This window comes from Leptonychotes weddellii, chromosome 1, assembly GCF_054177405.1.
Source record: "Leptonychotes weddellii isolate Sample4059 chromosome 1, ASM5417740v2, whole genome shotgun sequence".
In the NCBI taxonomy this organism is placed as follows: domain Eukaryota; kingdom Metazoa; phylum Chordata; class Mammalia; order Carnivora; family Phocidae; genus Leptonychotes; species Leptonychotes weddellii.
Window position 1 is genome coordinate 109,599,153 of NC_138369.1, and position 20,080 is coordinate 109,619,232.

Sequence of the window (20,080 nt, forward strand, 5' to 3'; positions counted from 1 at the left end):
GGTATACATATACAATGGAATATTATGCAGCTATCAAAAGGAATGAAATGTTGCCATTTGCAATGATGTGGATGGAAATAGAGGGTATTATGCTGAGTGAAATAAGCCAATCAGAGAAAGACATGTTTCATATGACCTCACTGATATGAGGAATTCTTAATCTCAGGAAACAAACTGAGGGTTGCTGGAGTGGTGGGGGGCAGGAAGGATGGGGTGGCTGGGTGATAGACATTGGGAAGGGTATGTGCTATGGTGAGTGCTGTGAAGTATGTAAGACTGTTGAACCACAGACCTGTACCTCTGGAACAAATAATACATTATATGTTAAAAAAAAGAAGATAGTAGGAAGGGTAAAATGAAGGGGGGGAATTGGAGGGGGAGACGAACCATGAGAGACCATGGACTCTGAGAAACAAACTGAGGGTTCTAGAGGGGGGAGTGTGGGGGGATGGGTTAGCCTGGTGATGGGTATTAAAGAGGGCATGTATTGAATAGAGCACTGGGTGTTATATGCAAACAATGAATCATGGAATACTGCATCAAGAACTAAATGATGTAATGTATGGTGATTAACATAACATAATAAAATTAAATTTAAAAAAGTCCACTGAAATCTCCAAAGAGGACCTTTCTTTATATGAGTTTTATCTATCAACATTTACAAGGTTAGAAAATGAGAAATTTTAGAAATTTGTATTAAATAATTTAGAACAACAATCAAGTCTTATATATCAATATAATTAGTATATTTTATGGTATAACCACATTTCTGAAAAAATGTTAGGGAGTAGAGTGGTAAGAATTATTTTAAATTTTTGAAAATATCTTTAACCTATGGCTTAATAAAAGACAGTTGGATTTTCATATCTGTTTCTGCAATATCACACATAACGTAGATTCTGGAAAACTCCACTGTAAACTCATGAGAAAATGAGAGTGAAAAAAAGGGCAAATAGTGCCCAAGTATTATTATCAAAATAGTTTGATCTTGGTCAGAGAACATGCTTTATATGACTCGAGTCCTTCATATATGTTGACACCTGTTCTGTTGCTCGGAATATGATATATTTTTATAAGATTTCCATTTACATTTGAAAAGAATGTGTATTCTTTTGTATTTATGTGGGATTTTCTATAAATGCTAATAGGTCAAGATGGTTGATAGGATTGCTCAAATCCATATTCTTATTGATTTTCTGTATAATCATTTTATTAATTAATTCTATTAATTATTGTGAGAGGGTTATTGAAGTATCATTATAATTGTGGATTTGTTTATTTTTCTTTGCAATTCTATCAGTTTTTGCCTTGTGTTTTTTGAAGCTCTAAGTGTGTAAGCATTCAGAATTGTCAAATCCTCTTGAAGAATGTAATTCTTTATCATTATGAAATGACCTTATTTGCCCTTGCTATTTCTTGCTTTGAAATATTAATTTGATAGTAATGTAACCACTCTGGACCTTTTTAAATTAAAGCATGGAGTATCTCTTTTCCATTTTTTAAATTGTAACCTACTTTTCTTATATTTAAAGAGTGTTTCTTGTTGGCAACATTTAGTGGGGAGTTGTTTTTATATTCAATCTGAAAATCTCTCTTTTTAATTTGGAATATTTAGATCAGTTTCTTTAAACACTTTTAATTGATGCTGTTAGGTTTAAATCTATCATTTGCTATTTGTTTTCTATTTATGCCATCTGCTCTTTGTCCCCCTCATTTTCATTTTCTGTCCTATTATAGATTAATTGTATGCTCTTATGATTCTCCTTTGTTAGATTATTAACTATAATTCCTTATTTTTTTAATGTTAGTGGTTCTTTTAAGATTTACAGTATATAGATTTAACCAGTCACAGTGTATCCTCAAATGATGTCATACCACTTAATATACAGTGTTAAAACCTTACAATAGTGTATCCATTTCTTCCCTCCTAACCTTTATTCTGTTACTAAGTATTTTAGTTTTGCATATGTTATAAACCACTCACTGTATTATTTTTGTTTTGTATTACACTGTTACAAATATTTTAGCTTTACATAGGTTATAAACCACTCACTGTATTATAATTTTGTTTTAGGAGCACCTGGGTGGCTCAGTCAGTTAAGAGTCTGTTTCTTGACCTCATCTCAGGTCTCAATCTCAGGGTCGTGAGTTCAAGCCCCCCATTGTGCTTCATGGTGAGTGTTAAGCCTACCTAAAAAAATAAAAGCAATTTTATTTTAAAGAGATTTACACAAAATTACAAAGTATTTATATATTTATCCATGTTGTTGCCACCTTCAGTGCTTCTCCTTTCTTTGTGTAGATTCAGATTTCCACCTAGTTTCATTTTCTTTTTTTCTGAAGACTGCCCTTAATACTTGTAGTATGAGTCTGCTGGTGGTGGAAACCTTCAGTTTTTGTACATCTGAAAAAGTTATACTGTTCCTTCATTTTTGAAAGGTATTTTCATTGGTTATAGATTAAAAGTATATTTCTTTCAGTAATTTAAAAACATTTCTCTCTCGTTTTCTAGCTAACATTGTTTCCAACAAGAAATCTGCTTTCTTACTTATCTATGTTCCTCTATACATAATGTGTTATTTTTATCTGACAATGTAAACAAATTTCTTTTTTATCACTAGTTTGGTTTTTATATACTTTGGTATAATTTTCTTCATATTGTTTGTGTTGCCATTTGTTAAGTTTCCTGTACCTGTGAGTTTTTAATTTTTATTTAAATTTGAAAAAAAGTTTGGTCATTATTTCTTTTTTTTAAGATTTTATTTTATTTATTTGACAGATAGCATGAGAGAGCACAAGCAGGGGGAGCAGCAGGCAGAGGGAAAGCAAGCTCCCCGCTGAGCAGGGAGTCCTACGTAAGACTCGATCCCAGGACCCTGGGATCATGACCTGAGCCGAAGGCAGATGCTCAACCAACTGAGCCACATAGGTGTCCCTGGTCATTATTTCTTCAGATATTTATTTTGTACCTCTCCCCACAACTTCCCTTAGGGACTTCAATATACATTTAATAAGTGGTTTGGAGTTGTTCTGCAATTCACTAATGCTCCATTAATTTCTTAAATGCTCTTTTCTTATTTTTTGTTTTGTTTTGGATAGTTTCAATTACTTTGTCTTCAAGTTCACTTAATTTTTCTTCTTCAGTGTCTAATCTGCTGTTGTTCCTATACCATGTATTTTTATCTCCAGGCATTGTGGTTTTCATTTTTAGAACTTCAATTTAATCTCTGTTACCTCTTCCATGTCTCTACTTAACATGTTCAATTTCCAATAGGTTTTTGAACATAGAGAATAAAGCTATAATAACTTTTTAAATATCCTGATCTGATTATTGTTATAACTCTGCCAGATATAGTTTTGTGTTGATTAATTCATTTTCTTACTATGGGTTATATTTTCCTGAGATTTTGCCTGGCTGATAATTTTTTATTGAATGTTGGACACAATGAAGTTTTTAAATAGGATGTCAGACATAGTAAAGTTTACCATATTGGTTCCTGGATATTTTTGTATTACCCTATATATTCTTTTTTTCAAATTATTGAGATTTAATTGACATATAACACTATATAAATTCAAGGTATACAATGTGATGATTTCATACATGTATGTATATATTGTGAAATGTTTATCACACTGCAATAAGTTAACACCTTCACCTCATATAATTACCATTTTGTTGGTGGAATAGTCACTTTCAAATATACAATATAGTATTATTAACTATAGTTGCTGTGCTGCACATTAGATTCTCAGAACTTATTTATCTTATAACTGAAAATTTGTACCCTTTGACCAATATCTTCCCATTTACCCCACCCCCAGCCCCTAGTAACCACCATTCTACCCTATTTCTATTGTAATCAACTTTTTTTTTCCCTTTAGATTCCATGTGTAAGCAATACCATGAAATATTTGTCTTTCTCTGTATGGCCTTTTTCACCTAGCATAATGCCCTCCAAGTCCATTCATGTAATATATATCACATTTTCTTTAACCATCCCTCATTGGGCATATAGGTAAAACACTGTGGACCACTACCTAAACTATAGTGAACCCATCACAGTCATATTATTACATGGGGACCTATTCCTGAGGTGGCACTTCCCATATCTTATTTTCTCCTTCCCTTTAGCTATACTGTATGTAGGTTAGGTAGTAGTAATAAAATAGGGTATGACTGAGAAGAATAGGAGATGAAAAAAACTGTAACCCTGAGTACAAAAAACAAACTTAGAAGGGGTGGGAAAATGGATAAAAGGACAAAAGTCTATATGGTTTTAAGAATATGCATTTTTGTAAATTAAATAGTTCCAGTTGTTGGCAATTTAACAGTGGAAACTAACATATAATTCATTGCAACTTAGTGTGATGATTATCATTGTATTATACAAAATGCAATGGAAAGAGAGAAGAAATGTATTTTATCTTCCTGAGGGAGTCAGGACCAAGTACACACAAAAGCAACTCTTAGGGAAGATAGTCATTGATTTTGAGGAGATTAAGAAGCTGCAGGATTAAGGTATTAGAAGATAGACCATTATTAGTACTGAATTTGTTGACGATAATGTCAGATAAAAGAAATTAATTTTTTTAAGCAGGAAAAATAAATACAGGAATCAAGGAATATTTTAAGGTGTGATGCAAGAAATGTCATAAGCAATGCAAAAATAATTGCTAATGGAAATAGTTATGTAGTTCAAAGAGTATACATGTGTAAATGTTGTGAATGGTTTTGACTTCTGTTGAGTCATTATAGTGATACAGTGACAGGCAAGGTGAAATCTAAATAATTAAAAGAAAAACCAAACTAAAACAATGAATACAGTTTTAGTGCAGAAAAATCTTTTATTTTAAATGGTTATTTTATACCTGGCAATTGACCCATGCACACATTATGACAATAATATAAAGCTGTCCTCCTTACCAGCTGCTGAAGATCTTTTTTGCTCTTTTTACATATAAGAGGTCAAGGGCAGCAGAACTGCTAGAAAATACCAAGATGAGGAATAAGTTTAAAGATTGCTATTAAATCATACAAGGTGTGTTTAATCAAATGTAAAAATGTTTTCCTCTTTCTGGGAAGAGTATCATAAATGATGCAAATGAGTAAATTAACATATCATTCTAGTATAAATAACCATATAGTGACTTATTGTGGTGAGGAACTAGCAGGAAAAAGGCAAAATATTTTTTCTTAAAATAATTATAAACACTAAAAAATGTATTTGAGTATTCACAACATGAAAAATATAAAAGTAAGGAAAATTATTCCCTCTCTCTCTCTTTCTGTCAGAATTGAAAGATTCTTCTCTCAGCACAGATTTCAAAGCTAGAGTAATGTTAACTTTGGAGCTAGAATTGATCAGGAAAGTGGCGACTTCATTATACCTCTCTATACCCTATATAAGCTTTCTCATAGTACCCTTGTTTCAGATTTCTAAATCCCCTAGTTAGATCCTATTCATTATTTACCATTTAATTTTTCTAATTCTATTTTTTTTTGTACATCATGACAAGATTTCATTGTCTTTCCAGTTATTCTTTTTAATCATGTTGATGGTTTATCTCATTCTCTCTTTCTTTCTTTTCTCCATGTGCCTTTCTTCCCTTTAACACGTATGTTAGAACTTGTCCATAGTTTCCTGCTCTCAAGTCTCTTCTGTCTCCTTTATATGCACACCATGTTGCTTTTCTCAAATTTACCTACATCTTCAACAAGTTGTCACTTTTGAAGCATGATATATGTATAACATTATGCCCAGATTGATGATTTTTGATAATTGTATAAACTTGTGTAACTATAACTCCAGGAAAGAGAGATATTTTCACCCCAGAAATTTCCCTCATGCTATTCCTAGTCAGTTTAACACCTTTGAGAGGTAATCAAGAAGTATTCTAAAACTGTATATTAGGTATGCTTGTTCTTAGCTTTCATAAACATAAAATCAAATAGTATGTATTTTTTGTGTCTGGATTCTTTCACTAGTATAATAGTTTTGAGATTTATTCCTGTTGTTGAAATTGTTAGTACTTTGTTCATATTTATTCCTGAGGAATGTGTTATTTTGTGAATATATCATAATTTGTTATCCACTTAACTCTCAATGGGTATTTGTATTGTTTCTAGCTCTAGCTATTATCACTGAAGCTGCTATCAATATTCTTATATAACTCTTTGTATAAACATATATGCTTATTTATCTGAGGTAAATATTTAGTAGTAGAATTGCTAAATCATAGGGTAGATTTATATTTAAGTTCATGAGAAAATTTCAAACAGTTCTCAAAGCAGTTGCACCATTTTTTATTCACACCATTGAAGAATGAGAGATTCAATTACTCCACAAATTTGCCAACATTTATATGATCACCTTTTAAGTCTTAGTTTTATACAAAGTGTAAAATGGTGTTTCATTGTGATTTTAATTTGTATTTTCCTGAAGATTAATGGTGTAAAAACCTGTATGTGTGTTTATAGACCATTTTGTATCTTCTTTAGTGAAATGAAAATTAAAGTCCTTTGACCATTTTTTAGAAGTTTTTATTTTAATTCCAATTAGTTAACATACAGTGTTGTATTAGTTTCAGGTATGCAATATAGTAATTTAACACTTTCATACATCACCCTTATGCTGTGCTCATCACAAGTGTACTCCTTAATCCCCATCACCATACCCACATCCCTTCTGGTAACCATTGGTTTGCTCTCTATAGTTAAGAATCCCTTTCTTGGTTTGCCTCTCTCTCTTTTTTTCCCTTTGCTGGTCTGTTTTGTTTCTTAAATTCCACTTACGAGTGAAATCATATAGTATTTGTCTCTCTCTGACTGATTTATTTGCTTAGCATTATATTCTCTAGCTCCATCCATGTCATTGCAAATGGCAATATTTCCTTGTTTTTTATGGCTAAGGAATATTCCATTATATATATACCACTTCTTCTTTATCCATTCATCTATCAATGGGTACTTGGGCTGTTTTCATAGTTTGGCTATTGTAGGTGATGCTGCTATAAACATTGAAGTGCATGTATACCTTTAAATTAGTGTTTTTGTATTCTTTGGGTAAATATCTACTAGTGCAATTGCTGGATCATAGAGTAGTTCTATTTTTAACTTTTTGAGGAAACTCCATACTATTTTCCAGAGTGGCTGCACCAGTTTACATTTTGTTTGACCATTTTTTAAATAAATTATCTTTTTTAATTATTGACTTATAATTTTTTATATTTTTGGATATGAGTTCTCTTTCTGATATGTGTTTTGAAAATATATTTTCCTCATCTGGAAATTGACTATTTTATTAGTGATACCTTTTTTTCTCCAGCTTTAATGAAGTATAATTGACAAAGATTGTAAGCTATTTAATAAGTATACAATATGATGATTTGATGTATACACATTGTAAAAGAATTATTAATGGTACATCTTGGTGTTCAAAATATTTTATTTTAATGAATTAAAATTTATCAATCTTTTTTCTTTTCTGGTTTACACAATTTATAATATAAATTGGTCTTTATCTAGAGAGTGACATCATAAAGATGGAGGAACACAAGTCCCCAGCTTGTATTCTCCCACAGCAATAGTGTGTCAGTCATCCACAGTCAAAAGTGCTTTTGGTTCTAGGTAGAAAGTTGCAAAACTCCACTGGAAGCCAAACCAAAGGAAGCCACTTCAAGAGAGCAGGCCCATGTCTAGGTGACAGGCTTGCAGACCATAATCCTAGCTGTAGATCGGAAATAGCCCTGTCTCTCTGTGGACTCAGCTACAGCACTGTTTGGTCTTGGTCTTGCCACCAGCACCAACTGACAAGGAGGAGCCATTCCTGCCCATGCTTCAGGTAATGGGCTTGCTGACCTTGGTCCTGACTATGTACCCTGTAGTGGCCCATATCCTGGTTTCAGCCCCACTCAGCACAGACCAGCATTGGCCTGATACCAAAGCCAGATAAGGAAACTACAAGAAAATCCTCAACAAAATATTAGCAAACCAAACTCAACAGTACATTACAAGGATCATGTGAAGATAAAGAAGGATTTATCCCTAGTGTACAAGGATGTTTCAACATAAATCAATAAATGTGATGCACCACATTAACAGAATGAAGGATAAAAACATTGATTATCTCAATAAACAGCAAAACAACAACAACAACAACAACAACACACATTTAACAAAATTCAACATCCTTTTATAATAAAAACTCTCAATAAATTAGGGATACAAGGAAAGTACTTCAACATAATAAATGCCACATACAGCAAGGCCATTGTTAACATCATACTTAGTGGTGAAAGGCTAAAAACTTTCCCCCTGAGATCAAGAACAATACACAGTACCACTCTCACCACTTCTACTTAATGTAGAGCTGGAAGTCCTAGCCAGAGCAATTAGGAAAGAAAGAGAAATAAAGGGCATCCAAATCAGAAAGAAAGAACTGTTACCATTTGCAGATGAAATGATCTTATGTGTAGAAAACTCTAAAGATTCCACCAAGAAACTGTTAGAAGTAAAAAACAAACTCAGTCAAGCTGTAGAATACAAAACAATATACACAAGTTAGTTGCATTTCTCTACACTAACAACGAACAGTCCTAAAAAATTAAGAAAACAATCTCCCTTACAACTGCATCAAAAAGAATAAAATTTTAGAAATAAATTTGACCAAAGAGGTGGAAGATCTTTACACTGAAACTAATAAGTCACTGATGAAAGCAATTAATCACAAATACATGGAAAAGTATCCTGTGTTCATGGACTGGAAAAATTAATATTGTTAAAATATCCATACTATTCAAAGCAATCTAGAGATTCAATGCAATCCATATAAAAATTCTGATGACATTTGTCACAGAAATATAAAAACACAAAGACTCCAAATAACCAAAGCAATCTTGAGCAAGAGGAGCAAAACTGGAGGCATCATACTTCCTGACTTCAAACTATATTACAAAGCTGTAGTAGTCAAAGCAGTATGAAACTGGCATAAAACACGTGTGGACCAATGGAACAGACTAGACGGCTCAGAAATAAAACTACACATATACATTGAACTAATCTTTGACAAGGGCACCAAGAGTCACAATAGGGAAAGGACAGTCTCTTTAAAAAATGGTGCTGAGAAAACTGAATATCCACATGCAAAGGAACGAAATTGGACCCTTATCTTACACCATACACAAAAATTACCTTGTGATAGATTGAAGACTTAAATGTAAGACCTGAAAAAAAAAAAGTAAGACCTGAAACTTAAAATTCCTGTAAGAAATCATTGGGGAAAATCTTCTTTTTTTTTTTTTTAAAGGTTTTATTTATTTGACAGAGAGAAAGACAGCCAGAGAGGGAACACAAGCAGGGGGAGTGGGAGAGGGAGAAGCAGGCTTCCCGCAGAGCAGGGAGCCCAATGTGGGGCTCGATCCCAGGACCTTGGGATCATGACCGAAGGCAGACGCTTAACGACTGAGCCACCCAGGCGCCCCGGGGAAAACCTTCTTGATATTGGTCATGACAATGATTTTTTGGATATGACACCAAAAGCACAGGCAACAAAAGCAAAGGAAAAAAGTGGGCTACATCAAACTAAATGAAAAGGCAACCAATGGAATAGGAGAAAATATGTACAAACCATACATTTGGTAAGGGGCTAATATCCAAAAGGTATAAGGAACTCATGTAACTCAATACTAAAAAAAAAAAAAAGATTTAAAAATGGGCAAATGATTTGAATAGACATTTTTCCAAATACAAATAACCAAGAGGTATTACTTAATATCTCTAATCATCAGGGATATGAAAATCAAATCACAATAAAAAAACATCACCTCACACCTGTTAGGATGTCCATTATCAAAAAGACGAGAGATGATGAATGTTGGTGAGGATGTTGAAAAAAGGGAACCCTAGTACACTGTGGGTGGGAATATAAATGAGAAATTATGATAAACAGTGTTATGGCAAATATAATATATGGAAAACATTATAGAAGTCCTTCAAAAAAATGGAACTACCATATGAACAGCAATCGCACATTTGGGTTTATACCTAAAGGAAGCAAAATTTCTATTTCTAAGAGATATCTGTACTCTTATGTTCACTGCAGCATTATTTACAATAGCCAAGATATTGAAGTGTCCATTGATGGATGAATGGATAAAGAAAATGTGATACACATACATACACACAATTGGATATTTTTCAGCCATATAAAAGAAAGAAATTCTGCCATTTGTAATCACACAGATTGGACTTGGAGGATAGTATGTTATGTAAAATAAGTTAAACACAGAAAGACAAATACTGTATGATCTCACTTATGCGTGGAATTGAAAAAATTCAAAGTCATGGAAACAGAGAATAGAATGGTAATTGCCAAGGGCTGGGAGGTGGTATGGGGAATTGGATACTGGTCAAAGAAATTTCAGTTATAAAATGAATGGGTTCTGGGGAATTGAATGTACAATATGGTGACTACAGTTAATAATACTGTATTACATATTTGAAATATGCTAGAGGGTAGATCCTAAGTGTTCTCCCCACTCCCAAAAAGGAACGTAAGTGTGTGAGGTGAAGGTCATGTTAGCTTGATTGTGGTAATTATTTCACAATGTGTATGTATATCAAATCATTGTACATCTTAAACATATATTGTTTTTGTCAATTATACCTCAATAAAGCTGGAAAACAAAGAATATATAAGAATTCTTTTATTTATGATCCCAAACCTTAACCAGTACTACAAACAGCTGGTACTTCCATGTGACAAATTATGTGTTTTATGCATTTCCACCAAAATATTAAATCAAGTTATACATTTTATACATTTCTATAAAATATAACATAAGTGGAGATAACAAAATTCTTATATTATGTGCACATAATGAGAACTTTGACAACAAAATAGTTGATGCATGCTATCATTTCAAAGAATATTTAAGATTAGGTGTTGCACAAGAAAATCTGAAATGTTCTAAAGTCTTACGGGTCTTAAATAAAACTGAATGAGATTTTTTTTCACAAATTTGAAAGCAATCCTAAGAATTTATGTGACATTACCAATAACAATTTGTGAAGCTGAAAAAAATTTTCTAAAAAGTCAAAAATTGAAATGTTTTTCATCAACCATATTAGAGGAAAGTTTAAATTATCTTTGTGTTTTCCCTATAGAAAAAATTACAAAACTGTCTTTTGAGACAGCAATCAAACTGTTTGCAGCTAGAAAATATTTGGGAAAAAGTATTGTATAAATATGCCAAGAAGATAATTAATGATGGGTCTATACAATGTTAGTTTCCTGGATTTTGTGATGCTTGTAGTATTTGTTGGCATTTTAAAATTTATTATTATTTTTTTTTAGATTTTTTTTAAATTTTTATTTATTTGAGGCAGAGAGAATGAGATACAGAGAGCATGAGAGGGAGGAGGGTCAGAGGGAGAAGCAGACTCCCTGCCGAGCAGGGAGCCCGATGTGGGACTCGATCCCGGGACTCCAGGACCGTGACCTGAGCCGAAGGCAGTCGCTTAACCAACTGAGCCACCCAGGCGCCCCTAAAATTTATTATTTATTTTTATTTCTATTTTCATTCTGAATAAATATATCCTTTCACACTTAAAAAAAGAGAGAGAAATTTCTGCCTGCCCCAAGTTCATAAGGCTATTTTCCTATAATTTCTAGTAGAATCTTTATGATTCCAGCTTTTATATTAGGTCTAAGATTCATCTAAAAATAATTTTGTAGAGTGAAATAGGGGTCCATTTTGTTTTTCATAGAAATCTCCAATTGTTCAAGCACCATTTGTTAAAACAAACAAAAAACAAAGCTCTTCTTTTCTAATTGAAGTAACTTCATACATTGGCAAAATTCATATATGTGTGTGGATTTTACACATATTTTCTGGACTCCATTCTATTAAGTCGGTCTTTAATCGATCTCTATACCAATTCTACACTGTCATGATTACAGTAGCTTTATAAAATATTTTAGTATCAAGATTTGTAAATCCTCCAGATTTTTAATTCTTTATATGATCATTTTTTCCCGCTTCTTTTTAATCTCCTGCTGGTGCTTCCTATTGATTGACCTCAAGTCAAAGTCAGTGAACAAGAGAAACAGTTAATATAGACAATGAAGTTGGTCTAATGGGTTATAGACCAGGGTTGAGAAGATCAGAAAAAGGATGTGATGGGGCAAATAGAGGATATCCAGCATAAATTACCTATGTGATTTTTGTCTTAGCCTTTTAAAAACAGTTATTCTCATAAATAAATTGGCCTCATTCTCTAAGCATCCAAAGAATTTGCAACACATGATAAACTCAACCGTCCTACAGCTCCATAGTTCTGAAAATACAGAAGTGTCCCAATTTACACGTTTTATTCCAATACATAATTTTGAATATATAGTCATCTTGGCTGTTTGTTCATTCATACTATTTAAAATAGAGGGGAAGCTTTGTATTTAGTGGCTCCTCAATATATATGCTCAAATTCAACATATGTACTCAATATATTCAAATAACAATAATAGATATATTTTATTAAGAAATGTATTTGTACAAGGCACATAGTATAACATTTATAGTTAATTTTCTTGTTTAATTCTCATAATACCATATAAGAGAATTATTTTCATAACTAATTTCTCAATGAGAAAACTGAAATTAAACTTATTAAGTATATTCACAAGGATCATATAATGAGTAGTAGTACTTGGATTCAAGTGCTGGGCTTTCTGACTCAAAAGCCTACTCTCTTGTTGCCTTTTTCTGCCTTGATAAAAGAACAAGAAACAACACAAGTTTAAAGACTGTCTTTATTGTTAGAATCCAGGGGAAAAAAATGAAGAGAAAATAATTCACATTTTCAATTCCAGTATGAAGGTTCAACCTAAGCGTTCCTTTAGGCAACTTGCCCAGACTCTACTGTTTCTTCTCTGTAACTGGTTCTTTCATTCATTTGGCACCTCCCTCATATTGAACAATGAGTCCACCTTCAACATTTTTCTGTCACTGAAAGAGTATTGAGCTTCGAGCCTGTTATTTAGTTATACTTATTGAAATATTTTCAGGGATAAAGGCTGCAAATCTGTACTCAAAAAAGGGTTGCTTGGTATTCAAAATGGTACCATCTATGTAAAGGTAAGAGCATGCTATTTACAAATCTTTCTTAAGACAAATGCATATGATGTTTCAAGAATTCTTGTCGTCTTAAAACCAAAATGCTTATTCCTGTTTTCTTTCTACTACTGAATTAGAAGTGACAAAAAATTAAACACGTGAATCTAGCTCTGACTGACCATGCATTGTTATGTACAGATGGATAGAAGCCAGCTCTTTCCATATTAGCTTTATATGACCTTACTGATCTAGTTACTGGTGCACAATATTTCTTCTATCTATTTGCTGGGAAGAATCTGCATGTCTGTGTGTGTGTGCATGTCTGTGTCTGTGTGTGAAAATCAGAAATAAAAGGAAAATAACAGGGTAGATAATGAATTGGAGAAAAAAGAGAAAACAGCCCCTTTTTTTGGATCGGTAATCACAGAGCAAGGAGGAGAGGGACCTTTCATTATCTTTACAGTAAAGTCTCTAACAGTTATCATCTTAAACTGACATCAAAATAAATATCTCAGACAAGTCATAGGACCTGATGCCAGCAAATAGGCACATAGATATCAATAATGAATTCTATGTCATGGGAAATGTTCTAGAATTAAGACCACTTTGATATATATCGATCATATTGTATCAAAGTAGAGTTTTAATGGAATAAACTCTGTTATTTTATGATCTTAAGAGTTGTAAGGGTAATAAGTAATTCCATCTATACAACTATGAATTTATGATGCTGAGAGAAATTTCTAACTGTCACTAAGAAAAAGGTGTAAACAGCATATTTCTGGTCTTTCCATTGCAATTCACAAAAGAAACAAAATTTTAAGATTGTGATATTTAAAAATCATTATATTCAACAATCCATCTTACAGATGAAAAAACAGAGAGTCAGAGAAATGAATTAATTTATTAAAGGTCCCAGAGCTACCCTAGTCATAGACCTAGTCATTAAACCATAGGGATTTAATCCAGTGCTCAATCTACATGTTAGTTTGTAATTATAGTGTGCAAGAAAGAGCTATGAAGTTTACTACTTCTTAGAACATCACCGGTTACATTAGCTATTAATATTTTATTCATTTCATTGCTCCATCAATACAGTGAATAAACTAATATCTTCTTCCCAGAAGTCATATAAATGTTGTTTCATATTTGTAGTTTTCAAATGATCATATGGAAAGAAATCCGTTTATTTCCAATATTTTACACTTTATATATCAAGAAAGAGACAAAATAGGTAATTTTCAAAAACAGAGCATGGGTTCACAAGAAACTTGAAGTTTATCTGGATATTTAATAGGTTGTACTACTAAGTATGAAGAATATACAATCTCATAATTCAGTTGCGTTAATAGCTGGTTATCTCTAAATGCTTCACATCAATAGGTGGTTTCCAGTGTTCTTAGCTGTAGACTTGTTTACCTGAAACAAAGCTTGCTGATAATTCATGATAATCTGCAACCAAAAGCATCAGCTGAGAAGCACTCTGTTCCTTGGAGTTTTATGTACTGGCTACAAGACCTCAACTCAACTCCCTGACTTACGCAAATCCAAAACTCTCTCAAGCTTTCTTCAGATATGCAAGGGATTTACATTCTCATGATCTCCTCTTATTACTGGATCTCCTACTTCCACATGCTACTCTTACAAAATGCAACTCCCTTGCTTATTTCCACCCACAACTACAACAATTATCTACAACATCTACTTCTCACAAAATATCCACAAATATGGCATGACTATTGATGTGTTGAAGAAGCTAAGTAATGGGACAGGGTGGAATGGTCTCTGCCTTTCATGCCATCAACACCTATAAGATTGAAATTTCTGTAGTTCCGTGGGTTCCTCTCCTGGCTACCTCCCCGTATAGCAGATACTTCCTAGGTCCCTCTCCTCACTGTCGCCTATTTCCTCTTTGCACTCCTCTTCCCTTACCTCTCTGGAAAAAAAAAAAAAAAATCTTTGCTTATCCCAAACAAAGAAGTTCCATTCTTTGCTCTGAGGTCTTTGGATGCCCTTGAGATTTACACTAAGCAGCTATGGTATTTCTTTTCTAATCTAAACAAAAGCAGTGCTCCTTAGCAATTCTGGGGCATATTTTTAGATAATCAGTTATTTGCCAGTTTTCCAGTTCTAAAATAAACTTAGGAGGCTACAAATGGGCTAGATATGGGGAATCAGCTTGTGATAGACCCCAAACCACCAGGAGGCTTTGCTGGAGCACATTCCGAGCCTCTAGATCTAGGTGAGAAGAGATAAAATAGGGTTTGCAAATGTCCATTCCTCCTTGAATGTTATTCAAGGTATAATCTTATCAAAGTTATTGTGTGTAAACATTTTAACTTAACTAATGAAAACTACAGCACCTGCGAGTTGGTAAGTCATTTTATAAACATCATTTCAATTACGCTTCACAAAATCCTTCTAAGACAAACAGGTAGGAAATATCATTAGTTCCATTTTATAGATGCCAAGAGAGTGAGTGACTTTAAAAATGGGATTTTAACTTGAGTCCTTCCACATTTGGTTACTCAACTTTACCTACTTTTCCATATCTCACTGCCATGGTTTCCTAAGTGGTGATCTCCCTCCTGTTTTGAATTTTTCCAATTTAATCCCGCCTTTGCAACCAAAGGGGTATTTCTAAAATCCAAATCTTCTCACTTTATATTCTTTATTAAATTGCTTTAATACCTTCCCATTGCCTGACAGATTAAACTCAACATGGCCTATAAGTCCTCACATGCTCTGTCTCCAAGGCTCTCCCATCCTTCTCCCCAGTGTTCTCACCATTCTAGGTCATGTACAATCATGCAATACCTCAGTTCTACCAACTCTGTCTGTTTCAGGACTTTGTAGAGGTTGTTCTCTCTCCCTAGAAATTGTTCACTTCTAATCTCCACCTTCTCTACTAATCGTTTTATCACAAATTGCTTCACTTTCAACGTCTGGGTTGGGTCTGGCAGACCAGATGACATCATGGCACCACACACACTGTGGTGCAACTACTTTTTTATTCCTCTGTTTCAGCTGGTTTCATGAGGGTGGTGACCTTATCACTTAAAAACAGCTGCTGAATGAATTAATTCAGGTATCAGCAAATGACACCTGTGGGCTACATGTAGCCCACAAGCTAAGGAGTTTTTAAATTTTAAAGGATTTTAGCAAGAGAGTAAGAGAAAAGGAAGAGGGGGAATAAGGGCGAGTAAGAGGACATACATGGAACTTGAACCTCTAAAAAAAAAAATTTATGATCTGTCCTTTTACAGAAAAACCTTTTCCTCTGAAATATACATGAAACAATTAAGATATTTTGATTCCAAATCCTTAACTCTTTTAACAAATCAGGGTCCTCCTTAAACATCTTCCAAATACCTTTAAAATCTTGTGATTATAGGGAGAAACTCACTAGGCCTGTTATGTGCACTTTCTAAATGTCAGTTCACCTCATTATTAATAAAAATAATAAAAACCTCTGATGTGTATTTCCAGGTAACAGTGGCTGCTAGTAGCATTAACCAGCTTCATGAAACTGATTCAAAAGAGGTGACTTACATCTGCCAAAAGTATGATGGGCTTGACAGACTACACAAAAAGTGGAAGAAAACTGTTTTTGAGAGCAAAATCAACCTGGTAATTTTGACTCTCTTATGCTTTGTTTCCCAAAATATTTTATACATCAATTGAGAGCTCATATGCAAAAGAGAAGAAACAAAGCTTTCATTTTAGTTGGCGGCATATCCTCTACTGTTTTTACAAGAAAAGTGTGGTCTAGGTAGTTGTCAAAGGAGGAAAGAGTTTTTTATTCTGCCTTTTTTTTTTTTAAAGATTTTATTTATTTATTTGAGACAGAGAGAATGAGAGAGAGAGAGCACATGAGAGGGGGGAGGGTCAGAGGGAGAAGCAGACTCCCCGCCGAGCAGGGAGCCCGATGCGGGACTCGATCCAGGGACTCCAGGATCACTACCTGAGCCAAAGGCAGTCACTTAACCGACTGAGCCACCCAGGCGCCCTATTTGTTCTGCCTTTTAATATGCTTTCAAAGTTGTTATTTAAATAGCTGGCATTCTTAAGGTCTATTATGCATTCAACCACGTGCAGTTTTATGTATTTTGCCCCTAGCAACCATAGTTTCTTTCTTGTCTATATCAAAATGAAGATATGCAAAGGTTTTCACTTTCCAATCTCTCTACTTAGCAAGTTTGCTGCATGCTTGCTGATTCTTGAAAACATCAATTTACAGATAGGTGATTAAATAAAATAGACTCGTATTGGTAACTGATAATTCTATTTTGAAAACTTTGGCCCCAGGGCTTTTTGTAATATCCTGTAAAGATAAATTAATGTACATAGCCTTTTCATGATGAAGTGTTTTGATAGGCATTGTACAATAAATTATGATAATTTTTTGGTTAATTTTTGTTGTAATATGAATAAATTTACTTACATAAGTAATGTCACTGGAAACTATAGCCCAACAGTTTTACAATGTAATTTGTGAAAATGTATCCTTTGTTCACTGGGTTGTCTGTTGAAAGTCTATCAGCTTTAGGGTATGATTTATTCCCTGTTAAGCAACAGTATGACCATTCAAAATGATGGACAGCAATCTAGTCAAATCTGGGCTATCAGAATTGGTGGGGGCTGAAAGGGCAAGTTATTTGAGAAGAGGGATGAGATAGACCCTTTTTTGAAAAAACCTATTAATTTACTTTTTACAGTGGGAATGATTAAAATATCGATTGACTGTAGTCTTAACATATAGTCAGGTAATAAGAAAAGTAAAATCATAAATCCTGATTCTCAGTTAATTTCTATATATTACTTGCAATAAGTGGTATGTTAGTCTAGCCCTGAGCCATCGGTCAGTTCCCTTGACATATCCTTTACTGGGAAAGCAATAGAAAATGCAAAATCTATTACTGGTTAGTTCAGAGAACTTAAATCATAGATTCACTGTTGAGAAATTAGGGGCAAATAGGGCCCAGAATATAGTAAGTGACTTTTTATGATTCTCATTCATTTACTCAATCACATAGCATTTTGGAGCACCTAATACATACAAGGTATTTCAAAATAAATATAATGGTGTCTTTTATCAAGGAACAGTTTAATTGGGGAGAGCAACCTGCAAATATTATCACTGCAAATAGTGTTAGAATAAAAGTATGAAAAATGGGCCATAAAAAAATGCAGATTAGGTAGGAAATAAGTCTGTCCAGTGGATTCTTTATGAGGTTCAAGTTGGCAAATCACCAAATAACTGATGAAAGCATAGAAAAAAAAAAAAACATGTTTGAGCCTGAAAAAAAAAAAAAGAAAAGAAAAACACCTCACGATTTTCCAAAGAGAACATTCAGACATTCTAAATATTCTTTTGTTGTTGTTGTTTTGTTTTGCACCTGGACAAGTAATTAGATTAAAGGCAAGAAATATCTGGCAGAGCTTAGTATCATAAAACTTAGTTTAGGGGCGCCTGGGTGGCTCAGTTGGTTAAGCAACTGCCTTCGGCTCAGGTCATGATCCTGGAGTCCCTGGATCGAGTCCCGCATTGGGCTCCCTGCTCGGCGGGGAGTCTGCTTCTCCCTCTGACCCTCCCCCCTCTCATGTACTCTCTCTCATTCTCGCTCTCTCAAATGAACAAATAAATCTTAAAAAAAAAAAAAACTTAGTTTATAACTTAAGTTCCTATGATAAAATGCACTGTACACATGTTTGTTTAGTAAATTGATTTCTAGAATATAGTGAATAGCTGTTAGTGATGTGGCCCTGTTGATGTGAATGAAATAGTTAATAATAATAAAAATACTAATATTATCTACTTTTAACTGAGCTTTATTTAAACTGCTGAGTGTCTTAAATCTATTTTTTTCCACTAAATACTTTCAACAACATGTTGAGCTGGATACTAATATTATCACCACTTTATAGATGATGGAACTAAAACACAGAGATAAGTAACTTGAAGGGCAGGTAAGCAAGGTATTGGTCAAGGTTGACTGCCTCAAAGATATACTTTTAATCACTGTATTTTATGTAGGAAAAGGCAAAAATAAGCTCAACAAGCTTATATCTGAAAAGTCAGTAACAAAGGACATATCTATTTCTTTGGAAATAAAATTCAAGAACTTTTGTGTTGTTTTCCCTGAGATATTTGACCTGCTAAATCCCAACCGTACAATTTTGCTCTATTTATGTACTCATTTGAACTTGTGTCAAGTCAGGAAGGGGTAACTTTAGGATAAAGTGGAAATGCATTGTTTGAGACAAACCAAGACGGAGATTGATGAGCAATAATCAAATGCTAGATACAATACGTTTGTGGGTTAGACTACATGATATAAAGTCAAAGATACTAACTGATAAATAGTCATTTTCCCCCTTGTTTCTCAGAAAATTTTATATATAACTGTTGTCAAAAGCCACAAACTTGGGTGAAGTGAAAATTCCCTTTTGAAGTGAAATGTTTCCTTTTCTTTTCTCACACATGCCTCTTAGACTACTTTTAGGGGACCATGTGTCCTTAGCACCTTCCTTAGTCCTTTATGAACTTTGATTTTAGGATTGCCCTGTGTGGTCAATCATATTAATGTGATCACTTCAATATTCCCATTTTGTCTGGACTTCTTGGAGCCTCTCAGGACCCAAAAACTTAGTTTTACATTTTTACCAAAGACTGAATTTTAATTATAGTATCTGTATTAATTTCCTATTGCTGCTGTAACAAATTACCACAGATTTGGTGGCTTAAAGTAACACAAATTTATTGTATTACATTTCTGGAGGTCAGAATTCTGAAATGGACCTCTTGTGGCTAAAATCAAGGTGTTGGAAGAGCTGTGTTTTTTTCTCAAAGCTCTAGGGGAGAATCTGTTATTTCTTTGTCTAGCTTCTAACAGGCTGCCTGCATTCCTTGGCTCATGGCTGCATCAATTTGACTTCCCCTTCTGTTGTTACATCTGCTTCT

General features: G+C 33.7%; 1 pseudogene; it reads left to right on the top strand.

Annotated features, from left to right (window-relative positions):
* Positions 1-20,080, top strand: part of LOC102747475 (calcineurin B homologous protein 3 pseudogene) — a 57,461-nt pseudogene that overhangs the window by 12,389 nt on the left and 24,992 nt on the right.